Source organism: Cervus elaphus, chromosome X, assembly GCF_910594005.1.
Source record: "Cervus elaphus chromosome X, mCerEla1.1, whole genome shotgun sequence".
In the NCBI taxonomy this organism is placed as follows: Eukaryota; Metazoa; Chordata; class Mammalia; order Artiodactyla; family Cervidae; genus Cervus; species Cervus elaphus.
This window is the reverse complement of record NC_057848.1, coordinates 48,211,437-48,238,319: the sequence shown is the minus strand read 5'-3', so window position 1 is coordinate 48,238,319 and position 26,883 is coordinate 48,211,437. Positions and strand designations below refer to the sequence as shown.

The 26,883-nt window shown below is 38.3% G+C and overlaps 1 protein-coding gene and 1 pseudogene across 2 annotated transcripts in view; one reads left to right on the top strand and one right to left on the bottom strand.

Annotated features, from left to right (window-relative positions):
* TENM1 (teneurin transmembrane protein 1) overlaps positions 1-26,883 on the top strand; it is an 882,499-nt gene that overhangs the window by 69,064 nt on the left and 786,552 nt on the right. The gene's annotated exons all lie outside the window — the stretch shown is intronic.
* LOC122690287 lies at positions 13,405-15,056 on the bottom strand (annotated as a pseudogene).

Genomic DNA, 26,883 nt, shown 5'->3' with positions numbered 1-26,883 from the left:
AAAGAATCTGCCTGCCAATGCAGGAGATGTAGGTTTGATCCCTGGGTAAGGAAGATGCCCTGGAGAAGGAAGTGGTAACCTACTCCAGTATTCTTACAAGGGAAATCCCATGGACATAGGAGCCTGGTGGGCTATAGTCCATGGGGTCGCAAAAGAGAGTTGGACATGACTGAGTGACTAAACAAACAACATGAATCTCATATATTGCAAAATGAAGATTGGGACACATGGCCTAAGCAAGAATTTTTTTTTTCTGATTTGTAATCTGATTTATAGGCTAAGATTCATGAAGACATACAAATTAAACTGCATTTATGCATTTTATGCATCACTTTTTGGGGGAAAAATATAGGAATTCCATAGAGTTGAACTCTCCCCAAAATCAGGTGCTGCTCCACCTCCTTCTTTGGGGTGAGAGCTCTTCAATGATCTTTTGAATCTCCTTGAAAAGTAGAAGGTGATTAACATCTATTACAATGTTAATAACTTCATTCTAGAGTTTCCTTGGGTTTCTCTTACATACCTTCACTTGTAGAACTCTTATTAACGCAATGCTCAGTTTACAGAAACAAATGTTTCCCCTCATTTTGAGTGTTGGTAAAGGTAATGCATATTCAGGGAAGGAAAAAAGGTAATTAGCCCCAGGGTTTGATAGACATTATTTAGTAGTTATCCAGGTAATCTAAAATCCTGCATGTAATTAATTATTTATCAGTATAATGAGAACTTTAATTTTCAAACTTCCTATCCAGTGTCTTTCAATCATTGCTGCAAAACATTTGAGAGCCAACAACGCAGAAATTGTTTTATAGGCCTGTGTTAGAAATGGTCAGATCCCCAGTAACCTAAAACAAATCACACACATAGAATGATCTTTTTACTCTGAGCGGTATATAATTTAGGCTTTGAAAAAATTGTATTAAGGAGTAAATCTAGCAACTTTCAGTGATTGAAAAAAAAAAACAATTATTGCAAAAACAATTTGCAATCCTGTTCATAGAATACTCACCCAATGCCGTATTTTCTCCTGAGTTTTCCAAGGAAATTGTACTAACAAGTGAATCTAGATAAAGGATGTTGAAAGCAGTGGGGGTTAGTAAGAGTCTTATTTGTTTTCTATAGGTCTCTATGTAGCTTTTGCTATTCAGGGTCTTCTCTGCTTCTCCTCCCCCATCTTCTTTCCTCTTCTACCTTGTTCTTAAAGAGATTGCCCTATTAGTTGAGGGTGATTCATTTCTACTAGTGGTGAAAAGGCATTTTCTTCCACCACTCTGAGGTAGTATTAATCTGCTAGGCCTTCATAAATTTCATTGTGAAGGGACTTAATTTGTTTCCATTATGAGAACTTTTGAGCACATTCAGTTATCATAATCAAAAAGCACTTAACTGCATGTGTGCTATGCCAAGAGAATTACAGAGACACATTTTCTGCCCTCTGAGTGTTCAAGTTTAAGAGTAAGTGCCAGGTTTTGCGGATCACTGTACAGAAGGGCAAGATGATGCCTGATCTTGCTGAGCAAACTTGAGGTCAGAGTGTCTGTCCAGACCAGAGGACCTGTCTCACAATTGGGAATTTCAAGGTAGCTGGGAGGCAATGCAAGAAGTCCAGCCATGATAAGGACACAAATGGAAGCATAGTTAGTGTAGATGGGAGAGAGAAGTGCTTCCAGAGGATCAAGCACAGCCAAAGGGTATAGGCAGGAGTGGAATCCAAGCATATTCATGTCAGACAAGAAGAAACAGGTGATAGAGCTTCGACCCAGATTCAAAACAGATAGGCCTGTCTACTTAATAACACAGCCATAGTGGGAATCTATTTTCCTTCCTTTGCCTTAATTTTAAACAACTTTTCTGATATATTTGGTTTAAGAGTACTGGTTTGGGCTACTTCCTCAGGTGAAGCAGTTAACTACTGATGCTGGAATTGCAACACACACTGGAATCCTGGAGTGAGCTCTTATTATTTTCCCTTTGAGGCCATATAAATATGAATAATCATTCATTTGAAGATCAGATGATATCTAGTGTCTCTGAGCTTCAGTGTATCTGGACCTTTTCTTAGAATTCTTTCTTTCTTGGCAATGAAATACAGAATATAGGCTGACTTCCATCAAAGCAGCTTTTAACATTTAAAATAGAGGAAAGCAATTGGTGTCTGAATAGAACTTTTTCTCCATTTCTTAGTCCCTAAGGACAGTAGATTTCCCAGAAAGGGATCTTAGATTATGGTAAATTCCAGTGAATCTGGTAAATACAGTGTTAAGTACCAAATTAGTCCCTGTTTGCAACTTTAAAAAAAAATTTATTTATTTTAAAATATTTGCCTTGTACCCCTAGTTGTCATTTAGCTTGATGCACATTGGCTACTACACTGGTTTCAACTCAAAGACAGTGGTATTCTTTATAGTATCGACTATGATTTGGTAAACAGATACTAGTGCCCTTTCTGGAATAAAGGCAAACATAAGCCCTTGGGCGAGTGAGAGAGGAAGGAGTCAAGGTCTTTAAGGGATTCTTGACAAGCTGCTAATTACTTTTGTTGGCATTATGCCATTGTACTGAGCGACTGAGCAACAAATGCCATTGTACATGCATTAAGGATTATCTTGATGTGGAAGCAGTGAACCAGAGAGTTTTCACTTGGAACCCTGAGGGCGGGAGTAAGGGGTTGAAAAAACTGTCCTAAAGAATTCTGGAGCAATAAGGCCAAGAAAGAGGAGGGCACCATTTAAGTCTGACAAAAAGTTCTCATAATTCTTGCTTGTTTCTTTATTGTGTGTCTGCCTAGTCCCCTCTATAATGAAAGCTCCATGGGGGCAAGGACTTTGTTTTTTCCACTATTGCATTCCCGCCACCCAGAATAATGACTGGTATATAATGGATGCTCAACATATGTTTACTGAATGAATGGATCAATGACCATAAACAAATGAATATAGTCACTCGTAATGACCTTTTTAGAAAAATTATTTCAATTAAGTATGATCAAGGTAAATATTTTATAGTATACATGTTCTATTTTAATTTTCCAGAATAATAAAAATACATAATACTATCTCACCTAAGGAGACTGATCTTCATGTTGACACTTGATGTTATCTAAAGTAATTAATTTTAAAGTAGTTATGCCAAATTTGTTAGCTTATTCTTGTATCATTAATGAAGATAATGAACCTTGTCGTTGATAATACTACAGTTTACTAGCATTTTGTTATTTGATTTCAGTTTTTGTTTCTGTTTTGAGCAGTTGTGTAATATTTTCTGGTGTCTCTGCATATAATGGCATCAGTTGTGTTGGGTTAGGACCCATCCTTATGATCTTATTTAACCTTAATTATTTCCTTATATCTAAATATAGCTAAATATAACTAGGATTAGGGCTTCAACATAAGAATCCGGGGGGACACAAACATTGAGTCCATAACACACTCCAAGAGTATCACCACAATAATGCTTAGAGTAACATTTTTTAAAATTTATTTTAACCGAAGGATAATTGCTTTTCAGTATTGTGTTGGTTTCTTCCAAATATCAACATGAGTCAGCCATAGGTTTACCCATGTCCCCTTCCACTTGTACATCTCTCCCACTCCCTCCCCATCCCATCCCTCTAGATTGTTACCAAGCCCTGGTTTGAGTTCCCTGAGTCATGGAGTCATGCAGCAAATTCCCACTGGCTATCTATTTTACATATGGTAATGTATGTTACTCTCTCCATACATCCCACCCTCTCCTTCCTCCCCACTAGCCGTGTCCATAAGTCTGTTCTCTATGTCTGTGTTTCCATTGGTATTCTGCAAATAGGTTCATCGTAGCAACTAAGTTTTATTAAGCACTTTTTTGGATGTACCAGACACTGTAATAGACACTTTAAATGAATTATCTCATTGTAATCATCAAATTGGAGAAGGCAATGGCACCCCACTCCAGTACTCTTGCCTGGAAAATCCCATAGATGGAGGAGCCTGGTAGGCTGCAGTCCATGGGGTCGTGAAGAGTTGGACATGACTGAGCGACTTCACTTTCACTTTTCACTTTTATGCATTGGAGAAGGAAATAGCAACCCACTCCAGTGTTCTTGCCTGGAGAATCCCAGGGATGGGGTCGCACAGAGTTGGACATGACTGAAGTGACTTAGCAGCAGTCATCAAATATTTTGGTGTCTTCTCACAATAAATATTTATTTGGCATTCACATCACAATTCCATGAGGGTCAGTGAAAGGAACTCTTTTCCATGTAATTATTCAAAACACAGACCCTTTCCATCTTGTGGCTCTCATTTCCTCTGAGTCCTAGAAGTCTAGCCAGTGGATGATAAAAAAAGAGTGAAGGTTGCCAAAGGGAGGTTTTTTAGGGCCTATGAGTGAAAGTGGTACTTTACCACTTTTCAGTATTCTGAACCTAATCAATCACATGGCTATACTTAACAGTTGAGAAATAGAGTCTACCTGTGTTTTGAGGAAGAGGACAACAAAGGAAATACAGATCTTGGTGAGCTTCAGCAATCTCTAGCACACTCATTTGATTTTCATGGTAACCCACTGAGGTCAGTATCATCATTGTCCTTATTTTACCAATAAAGAAAGGAGAAGTAATTTGCTCAGAGTAACACAACTAGTAATTTGGAGTTGAACTCCGTCCAACTTCAGTGGTTTGCTTTTAAACACTATGCTATTCTTTCTGAACTAGAAATAAAAGTATTATTTCATTACTATAGTGAATGTTTAAAATGTTTAAACCATCTATCAAAGATGTTCTAGCAAATTGCTATGTTTGTGTAATAGATCAGTTTATTTAGTGTTAATTTGTTTTGCTAAGGAAGGAAAGATGAGAAAAAGGAAAGAAGGAAGGAAATGAAGGAGAGAGAGAGCAAACAAGAATAACAAGCTTTTGGTGAAGATCTTGGATGCTGTTTGTTGTATTCAATGTGTATTTATTAATAGAAGTTTATTCACCATCAGGGTCTTTTGTTCATTGGCATAAATTATAGAGTTACTTTGAATGTGTTTAGGGTGTGATTGTGATAACAAAGTATATGGAGTCTTTTGTCTGCTCTCCCCTCATAACTACCTCTTCAACAAAGGAGGTTGTACTGTCCAGAAAGACAATGCAGACTCATCTCAGAATTTAAATCCATTTGTCCACATTGACCACAAATTGAAAGGTCAAGGACTAGGATCCTGCTTCCCATTGAACTAAGGGGTTCCTGAAGTGATCCAAGACAGGGGGGTAGAGAGTCTCCCTTCCCTTTTATCTAAGTGAATACAGTACTGAATATAAATGACAATAGACTGCCCCTTATATTTTGTATCTGGAGTGACTTGCAGCCACTTGGATCGGACTTCCTTTCCTTTGTAGCACATTAAATGGTGCATTGGTTGATTTGTGCTGTGCTCGGTCGTGTCTGATTCTTTGTGACCCCACCAGGCTCCTCTGTCCATGGGATTCTCCAGGCAAGAATACTGAAGTGGGTTGCCATTTCCTACTCTAGGGGATCTTCCCGACCCAGGGTCAAACCCACATCTCCTGTGTCTCTTTCACTGGCAGGCAGACTCTTTACCACTGTGCCACAATTTGTAATATTCAACAAACATCCATTTTTTTCTATCCTTATATTATAGTTGAGAGTTTTAAAATGTTTTATTGAAATATAGTTGATTTACAGTATTATGTTAGTTTCAGTTGTCTATTTTCATTTCAGTTGTACAACATGGTGATTCAAAACTTTTATAAAGTACTCTCCATTTAAAGTTGTTATAAAATTTGTCTATATTCCCTGTGCTGTACAATATATTCTTGTGGCTTATTTACTTCATACATAGTAGTTTATACCTATTAATTCCCTACTCTATCTTGCCTCTCCCCACTTCCCTCTTCTCACTGGTAACAATTAATTTGTTCTCTATATCCATGAGTCTATTTCTGTTTTTTAAATTCATTTGTCTCCTTTTTTAGATTTCAAACATAAGTGAAAACATACAGTATTTGTCTTTCTCTATCTTATTTCACTAAGCATAATACCCTCCAAGTCCATCCATGTTATTGCAAATGGCAAAATTTCATTCTTTTTAAATAATGAATAGTATTCCATTTTATATTTATATGCTACATGTCCTTTGTCAATTCATCTGTTGATGGACACTTGGGTTGCTTCCATATGTTGGCTATTGTAAATAGTACTGCTGTGAACATTTGGGTGCATTTATCTTTTTGAATAAGTGTTTTCCTTTTTTCCAGATATATACCCAGGAGTGGAATTGCTGGATTGTATAGTAGTTCTACTTTTAGGTTTTTGAGGAACTTCCATACTGTTTTCCATAGTGGCTAGACAAATTTACATTTCCATCTACAGTGTATGAGGGCTCCCTTTTCTCCACATCTTTGCCAGCATTTATTATTTGTGGTCTTCTTAATGATAACCATTCTGACAGGTGTGAGGTAATACCTTATTGTGGTTTTGATTTATATTTCCCTGATAATTATCAATTTTGAGCATCTTTTCATGTGCCTGTTGGTCATCTGTATGTCCTCTTTTGAAAAATGTCTATTCAGATCTTCTGCCTATTTTTTAATCGCATTGTTTATTTTTTTATATTGAGTTGCATGCGGTGTTAATAAATTTTGGATATCAATCCCTATCAGTCATATTATTTGCAAATGTTTTCTCCCATTCAATAGGTTGTCTTTTCATTTTGTTGATGGTTTCCTTTTCTGTGCAAAAGCTTCTAAGTTTAATTAGATCTCATTTATTCTTGCTTTTATTTCTTTTGCCTTAGGAGACAGATTCAAAAATATATTACTGTAATTCATGTCAAAGAGTGTTCTGACTGTGTTCTCTTCTGAAAGTTTTATGGTTTCATTTAGGTCTGTAATCCATTTTGAGTTTATTTTTGTACATGGTATGAGAAAATGCTCTAATTTCATTCTTTTACATGTAGCTGTCCAGTTTTCCCAACCCTACTTATTAAAGAGAGTGTCTTTTCCTCCTTTGTATATTCTTATCTCCTTTATTGTAGATTAATTCACCATAAGTGTGTGAGTTTATTCTGGGCATGTGTCTGTTTTCATGCCAGTACTATAGTGATTTGATTACTGTAGTTTTGCAATATAGTCTGAAGTCAGGAAGCATGATACCTACAGCTCTTTTCTTCTTTCTCAAGATTGCTGTGGCTGTTTTCATATAAATTTTAGAATTATTAGTTCTAATTCTGTGAAAAAATGCCATTGGTGTTTTGATAGGGATTGAATTGGTTATGTAGATCGCCTTGGGTAGTATGGTCATTTTCACAATATTAATTCTTCTAATCTATGTTGAGAGTTCATTTTCTTTTGATAGATGGTACAATACTATCCTAATTCTAGCTAAGTTGCACCAACAAAGCACAGAATATGAAATTCTAAGCTTCTAAAAGTTATTTTCCTACCATTCAGATGGTATGTTTCTTAAAATGCCGGCATATCTCAAACATCTTATTTCAGCCTTCTTGAAGCACAAGAAGGAAGTATTTCTCTAGCAAAGCTGTTCTCCTACCATATTAAGTGAAATTTCTCCAATACTATAATAGTTCTGGTAGCTTTTGAAGGTGGAGGGAGATAAACTGTTTAGACAGTGTGTGAAAGAGCTTAAATGTTTCCTTCCTATATTAAGGAGAGTAGCACACTGGGATAGTTTCATCCTAAAATAAATTTATGTTCTGTGGTTGTTGGTAAAAAGATAAGGAAGTATACTGGACTGACCTGTTCCGTTATTAAAAGCTAAGTCCAGATTGTTGCCTGTGCATATATATGTGGTCAAAGGAGAGTTCATAGACAATGACATTACAACATTAGGCTTTCATCTGGTGCTGTTGATAGTAACAATAATATCGATTAGGCCTGTCTTACCAATTCTGAAGCACTCTATAATCTGAGAAAACATTGAAATCAGACTTGTAGAACTGAATTAGAGATATGTGGGTATTAAAATACTCCATCCAACCCATTTCCACATGTACCATCTGTTGTTTCCAGATGTACTGCTTCCTAGAGGCGGTATTCATGGGCCTGGTATTATAACAACAACAAATTGGCGTTCCTAGTTCTGAGAACTAATTCCCAGAAATACAAGTTTTCATTGGCTGCACTTCAGGGAATTAGACTCCTCTGTGGCTAGGGACATGCCATTACAACCATGGTAATGGAAATAGACCAATTCAGAGCTTATAAGGCATTAGGGAGCCTTCAAGTTGGGAGCAGTACAAAGTTTCTCTTATGTGTCTGTAACTCAAGGTAAGTTGAGCAACACTTATTAATGCTCCCCCCCTTGGTGATTAGATATGCCTAGCTCATTGTAGATAATGTGTCAGAAGTATCTCTTCTATGTTAAGTTTGATAAGGAAAGTTATAAAACACTCCAAAGACTCTAGAGTATATGCTTAAAGCCTCGTATATTGTCCAGCACCTTAATCTGGTGCTGTCTGTAAAGCAATGGGCTGTCACCTCCCTCAAGACCACTGCTTGCCTCATTAATACCACTGGAACAAATTATCACTTCACAGCCCAGAAATCTTCTATAGCAGTTGTGGTGATTGATGTAACAAGGCTAAAAAATAATGATGAAATGCATGTTCCAGAAGACAGATTCAAATGGCAGGAGCTTCAAAGGCAATTAAATGTGACACAGAAGGAGTCTTCCTGGAATAAAGTATTTTCAAATAAATGGTAAGATAAGTGTGATAATCTCCTAGACTCACATTACACATAAATTAGTTTTCAATGAATAATTATTTCTGAAGGCTTAGTGTGCAATAAAATAAAAGTTTAGAAACAGCCAGTTTGAACTATTTAAAAAATGTATTTTGGGGTTTAAAATGGGAAAAAAGCAATGCTTTGGGACTGGCATATAGGCTCATAGTCTCATAAAGGGATTCATTTATTTGTAGCCATAGTATTTGAATGACATCTTTTGATATGCTTTAAAGATTCCTGTTGGTTGGAAAGTAATGGTGACTACAGATGTCAGGTTTAACTGCCTTCCTGCAAAGTGAGTCAAACGGTCCTTATGATGTATTGATTCTATACCACTAAGTTCCTAACTATGCTGTGGGAGGAACCTGCCTACTCAAGAGAGTGTACCTGTGCATTAGACAGGCACATCAAGGTCGCCATGAAGGGGAAATTTAAGACATGTGGAAGTAATTGGAACAGCTGGGCAATGTTAAAGCACTCTGGCATCTAAAGTCTTGGAGAAGGTAAACCTCAAACGGCCTTTTTGGCCCTGTAAGTGCCCTTGTTTTCTTGAAATTTGTGCATATTACAAATAAGATGAGCACTGGCTCAGATGTAGCAAGAGAGGTTATTTTTATAGGAATTCTCCACTAAAAAGTTAATTAATCATAGGACTGTACTTCCAAAGAGACTTTTTAAATAACTTCTAAATAGTAATTTTAAAAAATCATGTGTTTAAGTTTGGTATAAAATTATCTGGGGTTGTATTGTATACTTGTTTAAAGTTATTTCTTCACTAGTCTACTATTAGCCAAATCTGATGAGGTCATTTTGTTGATTTCTTGGCATAATCAAAGGAACACATTTATTTAAGGTAGATTATGTGTCTCTCTTACTCAGAATTATTGAGATATAAGTCAATGCAAGTCAAAAACCATTCATTGCACTTCAATAATCAGTTTGACATTTTTTTTCTTTTACAATATCTTGACCACCCTTTTCAATAACACGATTGAATGATTCTGAAATGTTTTATAATTGTACAGGTCATCATTAACAGTGTTATTTACCCTGAGTGGGAGTTTGAAGTATCCTTTTGAAAGAAAAATTAAAGATTATTTTGACCTAGTTCTTTAAAATAAGTAATACTTTATGTCAAGACACTGGTTAATATGTAGAACACAGACAGAAATATTCACCAACTGTCAAAAGAGGCTGAGAAATTATTTCCACTTTAAGATGTCTGCAATTCACTAGGTTAGACTAAGAGACATAAACATGAATCAAGTGACTTTTTATTACTTAAATGAACTTTAAAAAATTGCATTAGCCTCTTAAAAACATTGAGTTTGGACTTAGGAAATTCTGCCTTTTACTTTCCTGGCCTGTTAATTGGTTGGAAATACTGACAATACATAGTTATGTATCATGGATGGCAGAAAACACATATGACTAAAATGACAGCTGCTTGAAATAGAAAAAGCAATAAAATGACTGTACTTTTATGACACATTTATAGGCTGGTAATAAAGCTCCTTCCTAATCTCATTCTCTCATCACGGCACCCAAGTGATTTGTGTAATAATTGTTTTATCTATCTTTTTAAACCATGGAAAAGCCAGAAGATGGACCTAATGACCCAGCATTCCTTTTTTTATTGTTACCATCCTTCAACTGCATGCACATTCATAGTCATTTTGAAGAAAACCCGGGGTTTTTTAGTCCAATCCCAAAAGCATGTCACTAAATTCTTGTGACAATTGATAAAGAATAGGTAACGTGTATTTTTTGCACTAACTGCTTTTAAGCAATGTTGAGAACTGGTTGCTTATATAGGGTAGTTAAATTAAAACACAGAGATAAGCCTTTTTAACTGACTACTTGGAACCACCCCACTCCCAATTAGTCATGTAATATTTTGAGAAAGGAAGTATACTTACATTCACTGAGCGCCTGCTCTGGGCCAAACACCATCATGTATGTAAACTTATTTAACAGCAATTTCACAACAACATTGTACGGTAGTTATTTTTACCCCTATTTTTATGGAGGAAGAAGCTCAACCTTAGAGATGTTAAGGAGCTTCTCCAGTGACATAACAGCTACTCAGTGGCAGAGCCAATATTCAAATGTACATCTGCCTTGTTCTAACTATTACATTGCATAGCTTTTAAATAAATGTGGAGAATATGTTTGATAATAATGGTTATATTGTAATACATTGGAGCATATCTGTGTAATACTATTCATCAAGATAAAGTATGTGTTTAGTTTGTTAAATTGCTTGGTTTAACATGCTGGAATAAATTAAATTCATGAGCAATATCAGAATGTACAGAATTGTGTTGATTATATTAATGCTATTTTATAAATTATAGTAATGATTTTCATATAGGAACAATCTATACACGTATTTAATGGAAAAAATAAAGTTATTTGCACCCACACATTCATAAAATTATGGGTTTTAAAGCTACAATTTCTGCTTTCCACAACCTTATATATAAAATAATTCAACTACCAAAATTGAAAAATGATATTGCTTCACATTTGAACTATCTGTTGCTAGGTGTAGGGACTGGTAAAGATATTCAGGTGCAAATTACGCTTTAAAAAGAGGACTTAAATATACTTAATTGTATAATATACTTTTAGCTTTAGGTTGTAATACAATCAATTACTTCACTGTCATTTAATATTGACATATTTCTGCTGAAAAGAAAGGCCAATGACTATGGAAAGCAATTGTATCATTCTACATGTGTAGAAATCTTGCAATATAATTATATTCCTGTTATGTTCCTACTAATCGTTTATGAATGTTTAAGGATTTTTATTTTTTTCACTTTCAATTTAAATGATACTTTTTTTGCTGTATTACAGAAAGAATAGGCTAAACCTAGAAATGCATTTATGAGATATAGTAACTATATGTGAAAGTACATCAAAATAAGTTCCTATTTTTTTATGAGATGAATCAGTGCTATATACCTATGATAACCCTTTAATTCCATATAACCTTGTAGTTCAGGGCTTCCCAGGTGGCACTGTGCTGTGTTTAGTCACTTAGGTGTGTCTGACTCTTTCTGACCCTATGGACTGTAGCCCGCCAGGCTACTCTGTCCATGGAGATTCTTCAGGCAAGAACACTGGAGTGGGTTGCCATGCCCTCCTCCAGGGGATCTTCCCAACCCAGGGATCGAACCAAGTCTTTCACATTGCAGGCAGATTGTTTACCATCTGAGCCACCAGGGAAGCCCGCCCCCCACCCCCTCAGGTGGCATTAGTGGTAAAGAACCTGCTTGCCAATGCAGGAGACATAAGAGATGGGGTTCTAGACTTTTGAACTCTGTGGGAGAAGGTGAGGGTGGGATGTTTTGAAAGAACAGCATGTATATTATCTATGGTGAAACAGATCACCAGCCCAGGTGGGATGCATGAGACAAGTGCTCGGGCCTGGCGCACTGGGAAGACCCAGAGGAATCGGGTGGAGAGGGAGGTGGGAGGGGGGATCGGGATGGGGAACACATGTAACTTCATGGCTGATTCATGTCAATGTATGACAAAACCCACTGCAATGTTGTGAAGTAATTAGCCTCCAACTAATAAAAATAAATGAAAAAAAAAAAAAAAGAGATGGGGTTCTATCCGTGGGTCAGGAAGATCCCCTGGAGGAAAGCATGGCAATTCATTCAAGAGTCAGACATGACTGAAGTAACTTAGCACGCATGCATGACCTTGTAATTCTGTAACCTCTCTGAGCCCATAGTTTTCCTTTATTAACTGTGAAATGGGATAGTAACTACTACTCCGGGCTCCTATGATAATTATATAAAGAGTAATGAACGGTGTCTAGCAATGAGTAGTTATCAATTTGTTATAAAATCAATTAATATTTTTGTATATAATTCAACACTTTGAAATATGATTTATGAATATCTTAAAATCTGATGCAGAATTTGATTTTTAAAATGAATGAAATCTCAATTACACTGCAGCTGCCTATCAGATCCTTTTGCTAGCTTCCCCAACATTGATCAAAATGACATAGACCTCTCAAGAACATGCCTCGTTTACCATGTCTTACCCAGACTTTGCCTCTTATGTTTCACTAGTTTCCATCTCAAAGCAGAATGTTTTGATATGACTTCCTGACATGACTATTTTGATGGAAGCATATTGACATAACCATATCCAAATAATCCTTTCAAATATAAAATCACTGTTTTTTCCTTCCATGGGTTGTATATCATATCAGATTTTCTTTAAAACTATGGCTCTTTATTTTCTTTTCTTTTTTTTTATTTTTTTTTTAATTTTTTTATTAGTTGGAGGCTAATTACTTCACAACATTTCAGTGGGTCTTGTCATACATTGATATGAATCAGCCGTAGATTTACACTTATTCCCCATCCCGATCCGGCTCTTTATTTTCATATGGACAGTTCAAAGGAAATATCAATAGCTTTTGTTTAATGTAAAAAAAAAAAAGAAAGAAAGCACCACCCCTACACACACACCTTCCTTGAGAACTCAACATCTGTTATTAGAAGCCTGGTTAAAGGATTCCGTAGTTTAGAAGGGAAATACAGTGCAGATTTCTCTAGAGACCAGTTATTAAAGAAGTTTGGGGGTAAGAAGTTTAAAGCTAGCTTGGTGGGCTTATTTCCCAGGCTCAATGTGATTTGGGAGAGGTGTCATAGGGCTAGGTATTGGGTATTGGGACAGTGGTCACTGCCCAGAGCCTTGGAATGGATTTTGCTGTCGCACAATGCAGGCAACAGAGACTGAGATAACTAAAAATAATCAAGGCGCCAACCAACGTTTTAGGATTGCGTATTCGTCATATAGGTCCAAGAGGTGTAGGCGTAGGCCATGTTGGGATAGAGGTGCCGGAAACTGTCATTGAGTGGCATAGCCTGCAGCGGTTTCCTAAAGCCCTGCTGCTCTTGTGGAGTGAAGCCAGCATTCTTTTCACTTCCCTTTGGGTTGCAAAGGGCAATTTCTTCATGAGCCGTGTTGAGGTCCGCACATAGCACAAGGGGCTTGTGGGATGCCAGACCCTTCAGGAATTTGCAAAAGGTTTCATCCCAGCGCTGGCAGTACTTCAGGTTTATCAGACCTCCTCCTGCATGAGGCACATGGGCTGTCAGCAGCACAAACGCATCACGTTGAGCCACAGTCACTCGGCCTTCCTGATCATGTTCCTCCTCAGCACTGCCATAGGAAGCTTCGAGTGGGCACTGAGGGGAGAGGGGGCCCGCACCACTGTACCCGTCCTTGTCTGAAGGAGCTGACCAGTACTGATGGGATAACCCAGACAGCTCTTGAGGTTCAACTGGTAGTTTGTTCTCTGAACATTTGGTCTCTTGGAGGCACAGGATATCTGGGGCTTCTTCCTTTACCCAATCTAAACCTTTCTTCTTAATCCAGGTTTGAAGCCCATCCACATTTCATGAGCAGAACTTGAGTGTGGCTGATTTGCCACTGGGTGAGGTTTTCTGATCTGGGGAGGGGGGTCTTCATACAGAACTGCACCCTCTCCTGCTGCCTCTTTTTCGCTCCTGCCTTACTCTTCTTGGCCTCTGGCTAGATCTTGGGCTCTTCCCCGTCTTCGACCACCACTCCCTTTTTCCTATGTTTCAGGCATCACTGTAACAAACGCCCTTCTGCAGCAGTTCCAGGTCGCCTACTGAGGCAGTATTTTGATCGTGTTGCCTGCTTCAGTCCCTGTCTGGCTCTTCCTTAACCCAGCACAAAGAATCCGTATCAGATATTCTTGAACCTAGTTGTCCCTCTACCACCCAGACTGTGTGGTTCTTTCTCTCCCAGTTTTACTCACATTTAAAGTGTTTTTTTTTTCATTGAAATGTATTGCTTTTATAGTCATAAAAAAGAGAACTATTTTTAAAATGCATACAATTGAGTTAGCCTCCGAGGGGAGGGGTGATTTTTGTCTTCCAAAATCATCATTATAAGAGTGCATAATGTATGTATATCACTGTGGAAACTGTTAGAAGAATTATTCTCATCCATCATCCCCAGTGTCTTATGGGGTTAGCAAAATCAAGAAACCTACCAAAAACAAATAGCCATTTAAAAACCATTTTCTACTGGAAAACAGGACAAATTCTATGATAACAAGGCTAAGTCTGTATATCACTAGAGATTAAGTATGACCATTGTAACTGTAAGAGATCATATAATTTGAAATGGTGGCCAGTAAACAAAATGAATTATGACTGATACTCCTTTGTGAGAAAAGCATGTGTGATAAGCATGTGGCTCCTAGTTTTATGTCATGTGGGTGCCAGATGGTGCCTAAGGCCAACCTCATCTTTTACTCCATTTCCGAGCTTCTTGTCATCTCATACCCTCTGGGATATAGATCAGGGGGATGGGGTGAGGCTCAAAGATAGGCTGAGGATGACTGCTTTACATAACCCAAATATTTAATAATTTTGTTGCTTAGACCTTGTCACATTATTAAAATATGATGTACCCTCTTCCTTTCTTTTTAGTATACTTGTCTCCTCTCTCTACCAAAATATCAAGTGTTAGAAAGTTGTGCTACAGATTGGGATTTTGTGTCTGTATGTGTGGATGTTGGTGGGTGGGGATGGAGTAGAGAATGACGTATGCAGTTGGTATAAGATGCTGAGACTCATATTCCTTGATTTTTTAGAAATTTTGATTCTCTGTTTCTGTGTCACAAAACAAGTAATTCTAAAATAGTGTAACTGAAGAACTATAAGATACTGTGAAATAATAAAGAATATTAAAATGTGCTTTCAAACTAAAAATGAATCTCTATTCAAAGAGAATTTCTTGGAAAATGCAGTGGAAAGGCCAGAACATTGGGAAGAGATACAGATGACAGACATTTGGAGAAATATTTGTGTTTAAAAAAAAAAAAAACAGGCCTTGTTTTTTGCAAGCAGCCTGCCTGACTTTAGTTATATAGTAATAGACAAAGATTTGAGTGAGTAGAGTGACAATAGGAAATATTAATATGAATATATATATAACTGAATCATTCTGCTGTATGTCTGAAACTAACACAACATTGTAAATCAATACATAAATACTTTAATAAAAAGAAAAGAAAATACCAATATGGAACAGGCTCTACTTTATAAGGCCATGTTGGTCTGGCATATCCCATACAACAGGCAGATGTTCAGATAGTGTCAATAATTAAGCATTTGATGAGGATCTATGAGCGGTGTGTTTTTATAATATAATGGATGCAGGCATTTTGATTCCTGTCTTTGATGGCTTTCAATCTAGAGGGGACCATATGACAAGCTGACATACAACTCATTGTAAAGAAGAAAAAAAAATTTAATATTGCTTAGACTGATGTTTAAATAGTGTTAGTGCATAGAACAGAGAAGTCAATGGCACCTACTCTGGTACTCTTGCCTGGAGAGTCCCATGGACGGAGGAGCCTGGTAGGCTGTGGTCGGTCCATGGGGTCACCAGGAGTCGGACACGACTGAGTGACTTCACTTTCCATTTCGTGCATTGGAGAAGGAGATGGCAATCCACTCCAGTGTTCTTGCCTGGAGAATCCCAGGGACAGGGGAGCCTGGTGGGCTGCCTGGTGGGTGCGACATGGGGTCGCACAGAGTCAGACATGACTGAAGTGACTTAGCAGCAGCAGCAGCAGCAGTGCATAAAACTCATATAATCTGGATCAATCCAAAAAAGTTCTCTGAACCAAATGAACCTTAAGATGAAACTTCTAGAAAGAGTTTGGTTACTCTTACTTTTGAATTAGACTTATTAAAGACTGCTCAAGGAACTCTGCAATCTATTATCTTCTAAGCCCAGAGAGGAAGATTGCTGTCATAAGAAAAAGTTCATGAAGAGAGACTGTTGAAGGCTTTGGTTGGGTTTAGTACATGCTGATTTTATGGTAGCAGTATTTCATCAACTGGTACTATAAAGACTATTACACACTACTCATGCGATTAGAAGATAGCAATCATTTTGATCATCTTCATTTTTTCTAGGATATTTGTAACTTATAAAATAGGATAACCTGATTAAATTTAGTCCCTTGAATCACAAGGAATTCTAGATTATTTCCTTTTTAATTCTGGGAGAACTTAAGCCATCTGTTGCCTTGAAGCAGAGAGATTTAGCAATCAGGCACAGCAGTAAGAAGATATTTGTCTAGGGATGCTATTAATTAACAAACTTGGAAAGCATTCTGAATTTCTTACCTTAAAGTCAAAGCACCCCTAACAAGTACATTGGACACTTATATGATTAAACTTGTCTTGGATCAGATGCTCTTTATGTTCTGCTTTGGATATACAGAATAAAATGTGGATAGAATGTATTAGATCCATTACCATAAAAAGAAAAAAGTACTAAGTGATAAAATTGTTGATTCTGAGATACCAAATAAGTGTGCATTTATAAAACCTGAGTATTTCTAAATAAGTATCTTGATATTTTCACATAATCCTTTTTCACTTAAAAGTAACTCTCCTGGCATTTCTTCTAATTAACTACTAAATTTAAATTGGAAAATTTGTGCAACAAATTTTGAGGGAACTGAAAGACATTTTTTGTTTCTTCTTAAATCAATTTTATTTAGGTATAATTACATACAATAAAATTCACCCATTTTAAGTACATGCATTAATGAGTTTTGACAAATACATAACCCATAAAAATCACCACCACTATTCAAGACTTAGGATGTTTCCATAACCCCTTAAGATAGATTTTTTTTCCCCATTCCTTGTCAGTTCTACCCTATCCCCAATCTCATTGATCTGGGAATCATTGATCTGCTTTCTGTCACCATAGATTAAATTTGCCTTTTCTAGAATTTCATGTTAGTGGAATTGTACAGTATTTCAGTTCAGTTCAGTAGCCCAGTCGTGTCTGACTCTTTGCAACCTCATGGACTGCAACATACCAGGCTTTGCTGTCCATCACCAACTCCTGGAACTTGCTCAAACTCATGTCCATCGAGTCGGTGATGCCATCCAACCATCTCATCCTCTGTCATCCCTTTCTCTTCCTGCCTTCAATCTTTCCCAACATCAGGGTCTTTTCCAGTGAGTCAGCTCTTTGCATCAGGTGGCCAAAGGATTGGAGTTTCAGCTTCAGCATCAGTCCTTCCAATGCATGTTCAGGACTGATCTCCTTTAGGATGGACTGGTTAGATCACCTTGCAGTCCAAGGGACTCTCAAGAGTCTTCTCCAACACCACAGTTCAAAAGCATCAGTTCTTCTTCTGTATATGACTTCTTTCACTTAGAATGAGGTTTTTGGAGAGTTTCCTTTTCCATTGTTATTGAGGGATAATTGACAAATTAAAAATTCTATATATTTAAGGTGTGTACAGTTTGATGTTTTGATATATGCCTGCATTGTGAAATAGCACAGTCAAGTTATTTAACATACCACCTCACAAAGTTGCCATTTTCCCTGTCATTCCTTCCTTTGTTCCTTCCTCCCTCCCTCTCACTTTCACTTCCTCCCTCCCTTTCCTTCATTCCTTTCTGTGAGAATACTTAAAATCTTCCCTTTAAGCAAATTTCAAGTATTCAATACAGTAGCTATGTGCTTCCCAGTTGGCTCAGATGGTAAAGAATCTGCCTGTATTGTGGGAACCCAGATTCAATCCCTGGGTTGGGAAGATCCACTGGAGAATGGAATGACAACCCACTCCACTATTCTTGGCTAGAATATCCCCATGGACAGAGGTGCCTACAGTCCATGGGGTCACAAAGTGTCAGACACATCTGAGTGACTTAAGCACAGCACAGAACAGGAGTGTAGACATCTCTTTGAGATCGGATTTCTCTTCTTTGGATTTATACCCAGAAGTAGGATTGCCGGATCATAAAGTAGTTCTATTTTTTAATATTTTGAGGAACCTTCATACTATCTTCAAAAATGATTGTGCCAATTTACATTCCTAGCAGCAGAGTACCAGGGTTCTGTTAGTTCTGTCTATATCCTCATCAGTACTTATCCCTTTGCTAATAGTCTTCATAAGAAGTGTGAGGTGGTATCTTATTGTGATTTAGCTTCAGATTTCCCTGATGATTAGTGACACTGAGCACTTTTTCATGTAACTGTCGGCCATTTGTATGTCTTCTTTGAAGAAGTGTTTATACTGAGATTTTTTTTCAGTCAGACTTGTTTTGCTATTCAGTTGTATGAGTTATATATATATAACATATATATGTGTATATATATATATAATTTTTTATGTTAGATATAAATTTTATGTATTTATATATATAGGTCTTCCCTGGTGGCTAAGTTGGTAAAGAGTCTGCCTGCAATGTGGGAGACCTCGGTTCAATCCCAGGGTCAGGAAGACACCCTGGAGAAGGGAATGGCAACCAACTCCAATATTCTTGCCTGGAGAATTCTGTGGACAGAGGAGCTTGGTGGGCTATAGTCCATGGGGTCGCAAAGAGTTGGACAAGACTTAGTGACTAATGCTTTCACTGTTTATATATATATATATATACACACACATATATATATATGTTAAATATATAAATTTAGCATATACATATTAACATAAAAATATAAATATACACATATATATGTTAAATATAAATTTTATATATTTACATATAAATATATGTAGGATACTAACCCCTTATTAGATAGATGGTTTGCAAATACCTTCTCCCATTCCATAGGTTGTTTTTTCATTTTGTTGAATTTCTGTCCTCAAGTGCTTCAAAGGTACATAAATAAGTTAAGAATATCCAGTCTAGACTTTAACATCAAGCAGACTAGAATTGGAGCCCCAGCCCTTCTATTTACCACCTTTTTACTTTTGCGAGTTCTTTAACCACCCTAAACCATTACTTCCTCATTAGAATTAGTGATAGTACTTTCTGGTGGATTTATTATTATTGCTAGGATTGAATGAGATTATATATATATATATATATAAAGTGCTTTTACAATAATGACTGCCACATAGATATTTCCCACAAATTTTGGTCCCTTTCTTCTCTTCTGTCCCTCTAAGAATTGACTTTATTCTTTAATAAACTTCTGTACATCCCATCCATGAAAGTGAAAGTGAAGTCATTCAGTCGTGTCCGGCTCTTTGCGACCCCATGGACTATAGCCTAACAGGCTTCTCCATCCATGGGATTTTCCAGGCAAGAATACTGAAGTGGGTTGCCATTTCCTTCTCCAGGAGATCTCCCCGACCCAGGGATTAAACCCAGGTCTCCCACATTGCAGGCAGATGCTTTACCATCTGAGCCACCAGGGAAGTCCAGGGAAGATCCCATCCATGGGAATCTCCTAAAAATACCTTTTGGATCATGGTGTACCCTGCCACATAGTGTCCAATGGCGCCTTATTATCTACTGGGTGAAGTCCAAACTTCAAATTCAAAATTCAAGGTCCTCTACAATCTGAACCCAGCTATTTCCTTCCTGCCACTACATGAGCATTTCACTCAAGCTCAATTAGTAGACACCAGGGTTTCTTCAGTCAGTCATAGGGCTTGTTGTTTAAGAGTAGGGAGGTTTAGTCTTGTGGGGGTGGATGGTAGTGTGGTGATGGGAGTGCTGATAGCGTTTCAGAGAGGAGATGACGGGATTGTGAAAAAAAATTGCCTTTTTCATTCTGCTCCCTTTTCCCATTAAAGTATCCTTCAATGAAGTGTGCCCAGGTTATCTCAGCTAGGAAGTGTTTCTTTAAATGACCAGTTACTGCACATCAACTCTGTGTAAGATATTACCTTAGAAACGAGGACCAAAGTGACCTGAGAGTTCATTACAAATAGGAAACAGACTTGAAAACAGATAATTGTAAAAAATTGTAATATGATATAGTACTGATCATGGCATCCGGTCCCATCACTTCATGGCAAATAGATGGGGAAACAGTAGAAACAGTGGCTGACTTTATTTTTTTGGGCTCCAAAATCACTGCAGATGGTGACTGCAGCCATGAAATTAAAAGACGCCTACTCCTTGGAAGGAAAGTTGTGACCAACCTAGACAACATATTGAAAAGCAGAGACATCACTTTGCCAACAAATGTCCGTCTAGTCAAGGCTATGGTTTTTCCAGTGGTAATGTATGGATGTGAGAGTTGGATGGTGAAGAAAGCTGAGCGCAGAAGAATTGATGCTTTTGGACTGTGGTGTTGGAGAAGACTCTTGAGAGTCCCTTGGACTGCAGGCAGATCCAACCAGTCCATCCTAAAGGAGATCAGTCCTGGGTGTTCATTGGAAGGACTGATGCTGAAGCTGAAACTCCAATCCTTTGGCCACCTGATGCAAAGAGCTGACTCATTGGAAAAGACCCTGATGCTGGGAAAGATTGATGGCAGGAGGAGAAGGGGATGACACAGGATGAGATGGTTGGATGGCATTACCGACTCAATGGACATGAGTCTGGGTAAATTCTGGGAGTTGGTGATGGACAGGGAAGCCTGGCATGCCGCCGTTCATGGGGTCACAAAGAGTCGCACACGACTGAATGACTCAACTGAACTGAACTGCCCTTCTCTGTGTGTGTGTGTGTGTGTGTGTTCTATAGAAATACAGAGGGAGGTATGGCAAATGGATGTAGGGAATCAGTCACTAAGAAGGTAACATCTGAGTGTGAACTTAAGGTATGTAAAATTTCAAGATGAATAAGAGCACTGAATAATGGTAAGACATGGACAACAATTGAGACAGAGGGAACACAAAATGCAGTGGGATGGAGGATATGAAAGGGTTCCATGAGTTCAGGGAATCATACAAAATCCGATGAGGCTTCAGTATAGAACTGAGGCAAAGATGGAGTGGAAAATGAGAAATCAGGCTCTGAAGGTAGATCAGAGCCAATCTGTGGTTCTTATATTACAATAATAATTTCAATTATAATGTATTGAATACCTACTATGTATTAAGTGCTCTGTAAAGTGCTATATATACATTGCTTTTTCCAAAGATTTCTATCAGCCATGTGACATATAAGGAATATTATTATCCCCATTTTTTCATTGAGGAAACTGAAGCAGAAAGTAAGTAGTTGCCCAAGGTCACCAACTGGAAAAGGCAGAGCGAAGACTGAAATCCAAGTGTGAATAACCACTGAGTTCAGGAACATGAATGGATAAGGCAGTGATGGTAGCAACATGGATGTAGAGCAGAGGGAGTTGTGTCCTCTGAGGCATCCTATAAGGTAGAAAGATAGTGTTGTTGGGGCCTGGTGTTGAGGGATAAACCAGAGTGAGGCATAGAGGGTGATTCTAAGGTTTCTGGCTGGGGAGATGTGGTTTTGGGAACATGGTTAACCCATTTGCAGAGATGGAGAATTTAGGAAGGAGAAGAGTGAGAGGCATTATTGAATTTGATTTTGTATGTTTCATAAACTTCAGGATCTTCCAGGAGATTGAAGCTGGTCACTAGAGATTTACAAATACAGATGGCGCGATCTGGACTGGATAGACGGATCTGGAATCAATCACCATGTTGACAATAATAGAAGTTGAGTCATGAATATAATTACTCAGGGAGAATGTATGAAAGTAAAAGAGCAGAGCATCAAGAATAGAATGCCCCTTCCTTGGAAAATTGTTAACATTTTCCTTGCTAACTAGCATAAACTTCCTAGTGTTATATAGAGACTTTTTAAAAAAAATCTTTCTGATGTCTGTTGGATTATCAACTACTTGAAGACAGAGACTGTTCTGAGTAATATCTACAAGCATTTAGCAGAAAGCCTTGTGCAGAGTGTGAATTCATTATATTGGATTGTCCTGGAACATTGGATGGTTTTAGAGACAGGACTCTAAGAAACTATAAATACGGGGCTTTGGGTGAGAGCTGTGTATTGGGAGCAGTGGAACTGAGGAGAAGGTGTCAATTTCTCCATCTATACCAAGGGTTGGGCTATTTCCCTCATTTAAAGTTGGACATATAGTCATTTCCCAAAGTACAAATTTTGTGCTTTGCTAAACAAAGATTCTCAGGCTTGGTGTATGATAGAACTAATGAAGGCAGAGAGAAATCTTCAATTTGAGCTTTCACATTCCGAAGAAAACTCCTGATTGTAATAAATGACAAAGTGAGTTCTTTTTTTAATTGAAGGAGAGTTGATTTACAATATTGTGTTAGTTTCTGATGCACAGCAAATTGATTCAGCTATATACATACATATATATATATTCTTTTTAAATTCTTTTTCATTATAGATTACTACAAGATATTGAACAAACTGAGTTTTTATTTGTTTTAAAACTTAGGAATAATATTTCAACTAAGCACTGAAACTGCTTAAATGAACTATTCACTGATTATTCTGGGATTTGAGAAGACTCAGGGCACCAAATAAAAGCTGACTATTGTTATTTCATTGTTGGTAAAAGACACAATCAATACTTGATTACTCTGAATTAGTACATCCAGCCATGGAAATCTTTAACCTCAGATTAATTAAATGTAGGACCATGACCCAACCTACAACAGTAATCTTTAGTAATAGAGAATTAACTGATGCAAAGTCCATTTGTAAAGCGTGTAGTTGTGCTGATGCCCAAGCTAGTTTTCTACCTATCATTCTGTCTGAAGTATCGGCAGAGTTATGGCAAGCAGAGTGTTAACATTGGCATTTCTGAGCTCCTTCCCCTTTTCCCTATTCCTGCTACCCATTTTTACTACAGTTCGTAAATGAGACATTTCTACACCCAGTGGTATTTTGCATCTTAGTGAAGATTGTTTCCTCTCTTAATATCCCAAATATTTTTACAAATTGCCATTTCTCATGTCCTGAAATATTCATTAAATCATTCAAAATGTAACACTTGTGTATTGGGTACCTGCTATGTGTCAAGTACTATACAACTATGCTCGGCATTGGAGATGTCATGGGGAGCAAAACTGACAAGGAACCTGACTATACATTCTGTAACGAGACAAATACATAATAGACAAACAAAGCATAGGTAAATGAGATAACTTTAGATTAGTGTCATGTAGACAAGAGAAGCAAAAGGCAAAGGAGAAAAGCAAAGATATATCCATTTGAATGCAGAGTTCCAAAGAATAGCAAGGAGAGATAAGAAAGCCTTCCTCAGTGATCAATGCAAAGAAATAGAGGAAAACAATAGAATGGGAAAGACTAGAGGTCTCTTCAAGAAAATTAGAGATTCCAAGGGAATATTTCATGCAAAGATAGGCACAATAAAGGACAGAAAAGGTATGGACCTAACAGAAGCAGAAGATATTAAGAAGACGTGGCAAGAATACACAGAAGAACTGTACAAAAAGATCTTCATGACCCAGATAATCACGATGGTGTGATCACTCACCTAGAGTCAGATATCCTGGAATGTGAAGTCAAGGGGGCCTTAGGAAGCATCATTATGAACAAAGCTAGTGGAGGTGATGGAATTCCAGTTGAGCTATTTCAAATCCTGAAAGATGATGCTGTGAAAGTGCTACACTCAATATGCCAGCAAATTTGGAAAACTCAGCAATGGCCACAGGATGGGAAAAGGTCAGTTTTCATTCCAATCCCAAAGAAAGGCAATGCCAAAGAATGCTCAGACTACCGCACAGTTGTACTCATCTCACACGCTAGTAAAGTAAAGCTCAAAATTCTCCAAGCCAAAAAACAAAAAAAACAAAACAACAACAAAAAAAATTCTCCAAGCCAGGCTTCAGCAATACTTGAACTGTGAAATTCCAGATGCTCAAGCTGGATTTAGAAAAGGCAGAGGAACCAGAGATCAAATTTCCAACATCCGCTGGATCATCAAAAAAGCAAGAGAGTTCCAGAAAAACATCTATTTCTGCTTTATTGACTATGCCAAAGCCTTCGACTGTGTGGATCACCACAAACTGGAAAATTCCAAAAGAGATAGGAATACCAGACCACTTGATCTGCCTCTTGAGAAATCTGTATGCAGATCAGGAAGCAACAGTTAGAACTAGACATGGAACAACAGACTGGTTCCAAACAGGAAAAGGAATACATCAAGGCTGTTTATTGTCACCCTGCTTAAGTAACTTTTATGCAGAGTACATCATGAGAAATGCCAGGCTGCATGAATCACAAGCTGGAATCAAGAGTGCTGGGAGAAATAGCAATAGCCTCAGATATGCAGATGACACCACCCTTATGGCAGAAAGAGAAGAAGAGCTAAAGAGGCTCTTGATGAAAGTGAAAGAGGAGAATGAAAAAGTTGGCTTAAAACTCGACATTCAGAAAACTAACATCATGACATCTGGTCCCATCACTTCTTGGCAAATAGATGGGGAAGCAATGGAAACAGTGACAGACTTTATTTTGGGGGGCTCCAAAATCACATCAGATGGTTTCTGCAGCCATGAAATTAAAAGATGCTTGTTCCTTGGAAGAAAAGTTATGACCAACCTAAACAGCATGTTAAAAAGCAGAGACATTACTTTGCCAACAAAGCGTCGTCTAGTCAAAGCTATGGTTTTTCCAGTAGTCATGTATGAATGTGAGAGTTGGGCTATAAAGAAAGCTGACTGCAGGAGAATTGATGCTCTTGAACTGTGGTGTTGGAGAAGTCTCTTCAGAGTCCCTTAGACAGCAAGGAGATCCAACCAGTCCATCCTAAAGGAAATCAGTCCTGAATATTCATTGGAAGGACTGATGCTGAAGCTGAAACTCCAATCCTTTGGCCACCTGATGCGAAGAACTGACTCATTTGAAAAGACCCTGATGTTGGGAAAGATTGAGGGCAGGAGGAGAAGGGGATGACAGAGGATGAGATGGTTGCATGGCATCACCGACTCAATGGACATGAGTTTGGGTAAACTCCGGGAGTTGGTGATAGACAGGGAAGCCTGGCGTGCTGCAGTCCATGGGGTTGCAAAGACTTCGACACGACTGAGTGACTGAACTGAACTGAACTGAAGACAATAGAACAAGATGACAGGATAGAGTGATTTGGTGGTGGTAGTACTGGAGAGTTGTGAAACATCAACTAAGATTGTCACCTCCCTGAGGTGACATTTGGGCTGAAACCTGAGTGGTGGCCAGGCAAAGTTACAGGAGAAGAGGGTCCCAGATCGGAGGAAGAGCAGGTGCACAGACTCTAGGCTGGGAACGAGTTAGCAAATCTAAAGAACCTAAAGAATGTCACTGTGGGCCGAGCTAGTGATGGGGTAGGGGCAGTGAGTGTATGAGGTGACGTTGGAGAAGTGGGTGGAGTCTGGGTCACTCGGAGCCTCATGGGCCATGATATGCAGCTTGGATTGTGTTCCAAGAACAGTGGGAAGTCCCTGCTGGCTTTACCAGTTGGCTCCTGCGGTTTGCCTTTGGGGTCCCTGTGTCCCTCATCCTGCTTCTTTCTAGAGTGAATGACGCCCAGTTTTCCCTGTCCCAGGGGAATGCTTGGATCTCGGGTGGTCTAGAACCATCCATTTTGTGCTGTCACTGCCCCTCCCCAGTTTCACCTCCCTCTGCCCTGTCTCTGAGTGAGAAATCCTCATCGTTCTTAAACAGAGGGGCCCAGCTGGAACTGGGGGATCAGATCAGAAAGAGACATCTCCTCCAAGATGGAAAACAACGAGTCTTCCTGGAGTGGATCAGTGCCATCTCTTGTAGCAGCATCTCAAGACAGGAGCGAAGGTACAACCATGGGTGCGGGTGTGTCCAAGGCCAGGTAGGGCAGCGTCTCCAGGAAGGTGTCCGCCTCGGAGGGAATTCATGGCACAGACCCTGCAGACAGCATCCATCATTTCAGCCTGTGCTTCACGAGGAGACAGCAGGATGATGGAAGCTTTGGGTGTCTAAGAAAGAGTTTTGAAAAAGGTGCTAGAAACTGAGACCTCTCCATGTGTCCAAGGCATGGAGACTATGTGTGAGGCTCTGAGTCCTTAGAAAAGCTGTCTCTGAAGCACAGTAAGGATTTGTCTTCCTTTCCACCAGAGTGGGGATCATATTGCCTACAGAACTCTCCAATTCCCCTTTCCTAGACAGTATGGGCACCAAACTGCCGCCTTCTTGTTAAAAGTAACTCCTTCTATTTGTACTGTGCTCACAAATGTTGCCATCTATGCAATCTAGTTTAGCCATCAAACCAACCCTACAAGGTAGGGCTTATTCTATGTCAAAGATTATCAAATTAAAGGTCATAGAAAGTGCCCCCAGGAAAATATAACTCTTTACATAAACTGTAGGGAAATGAACATC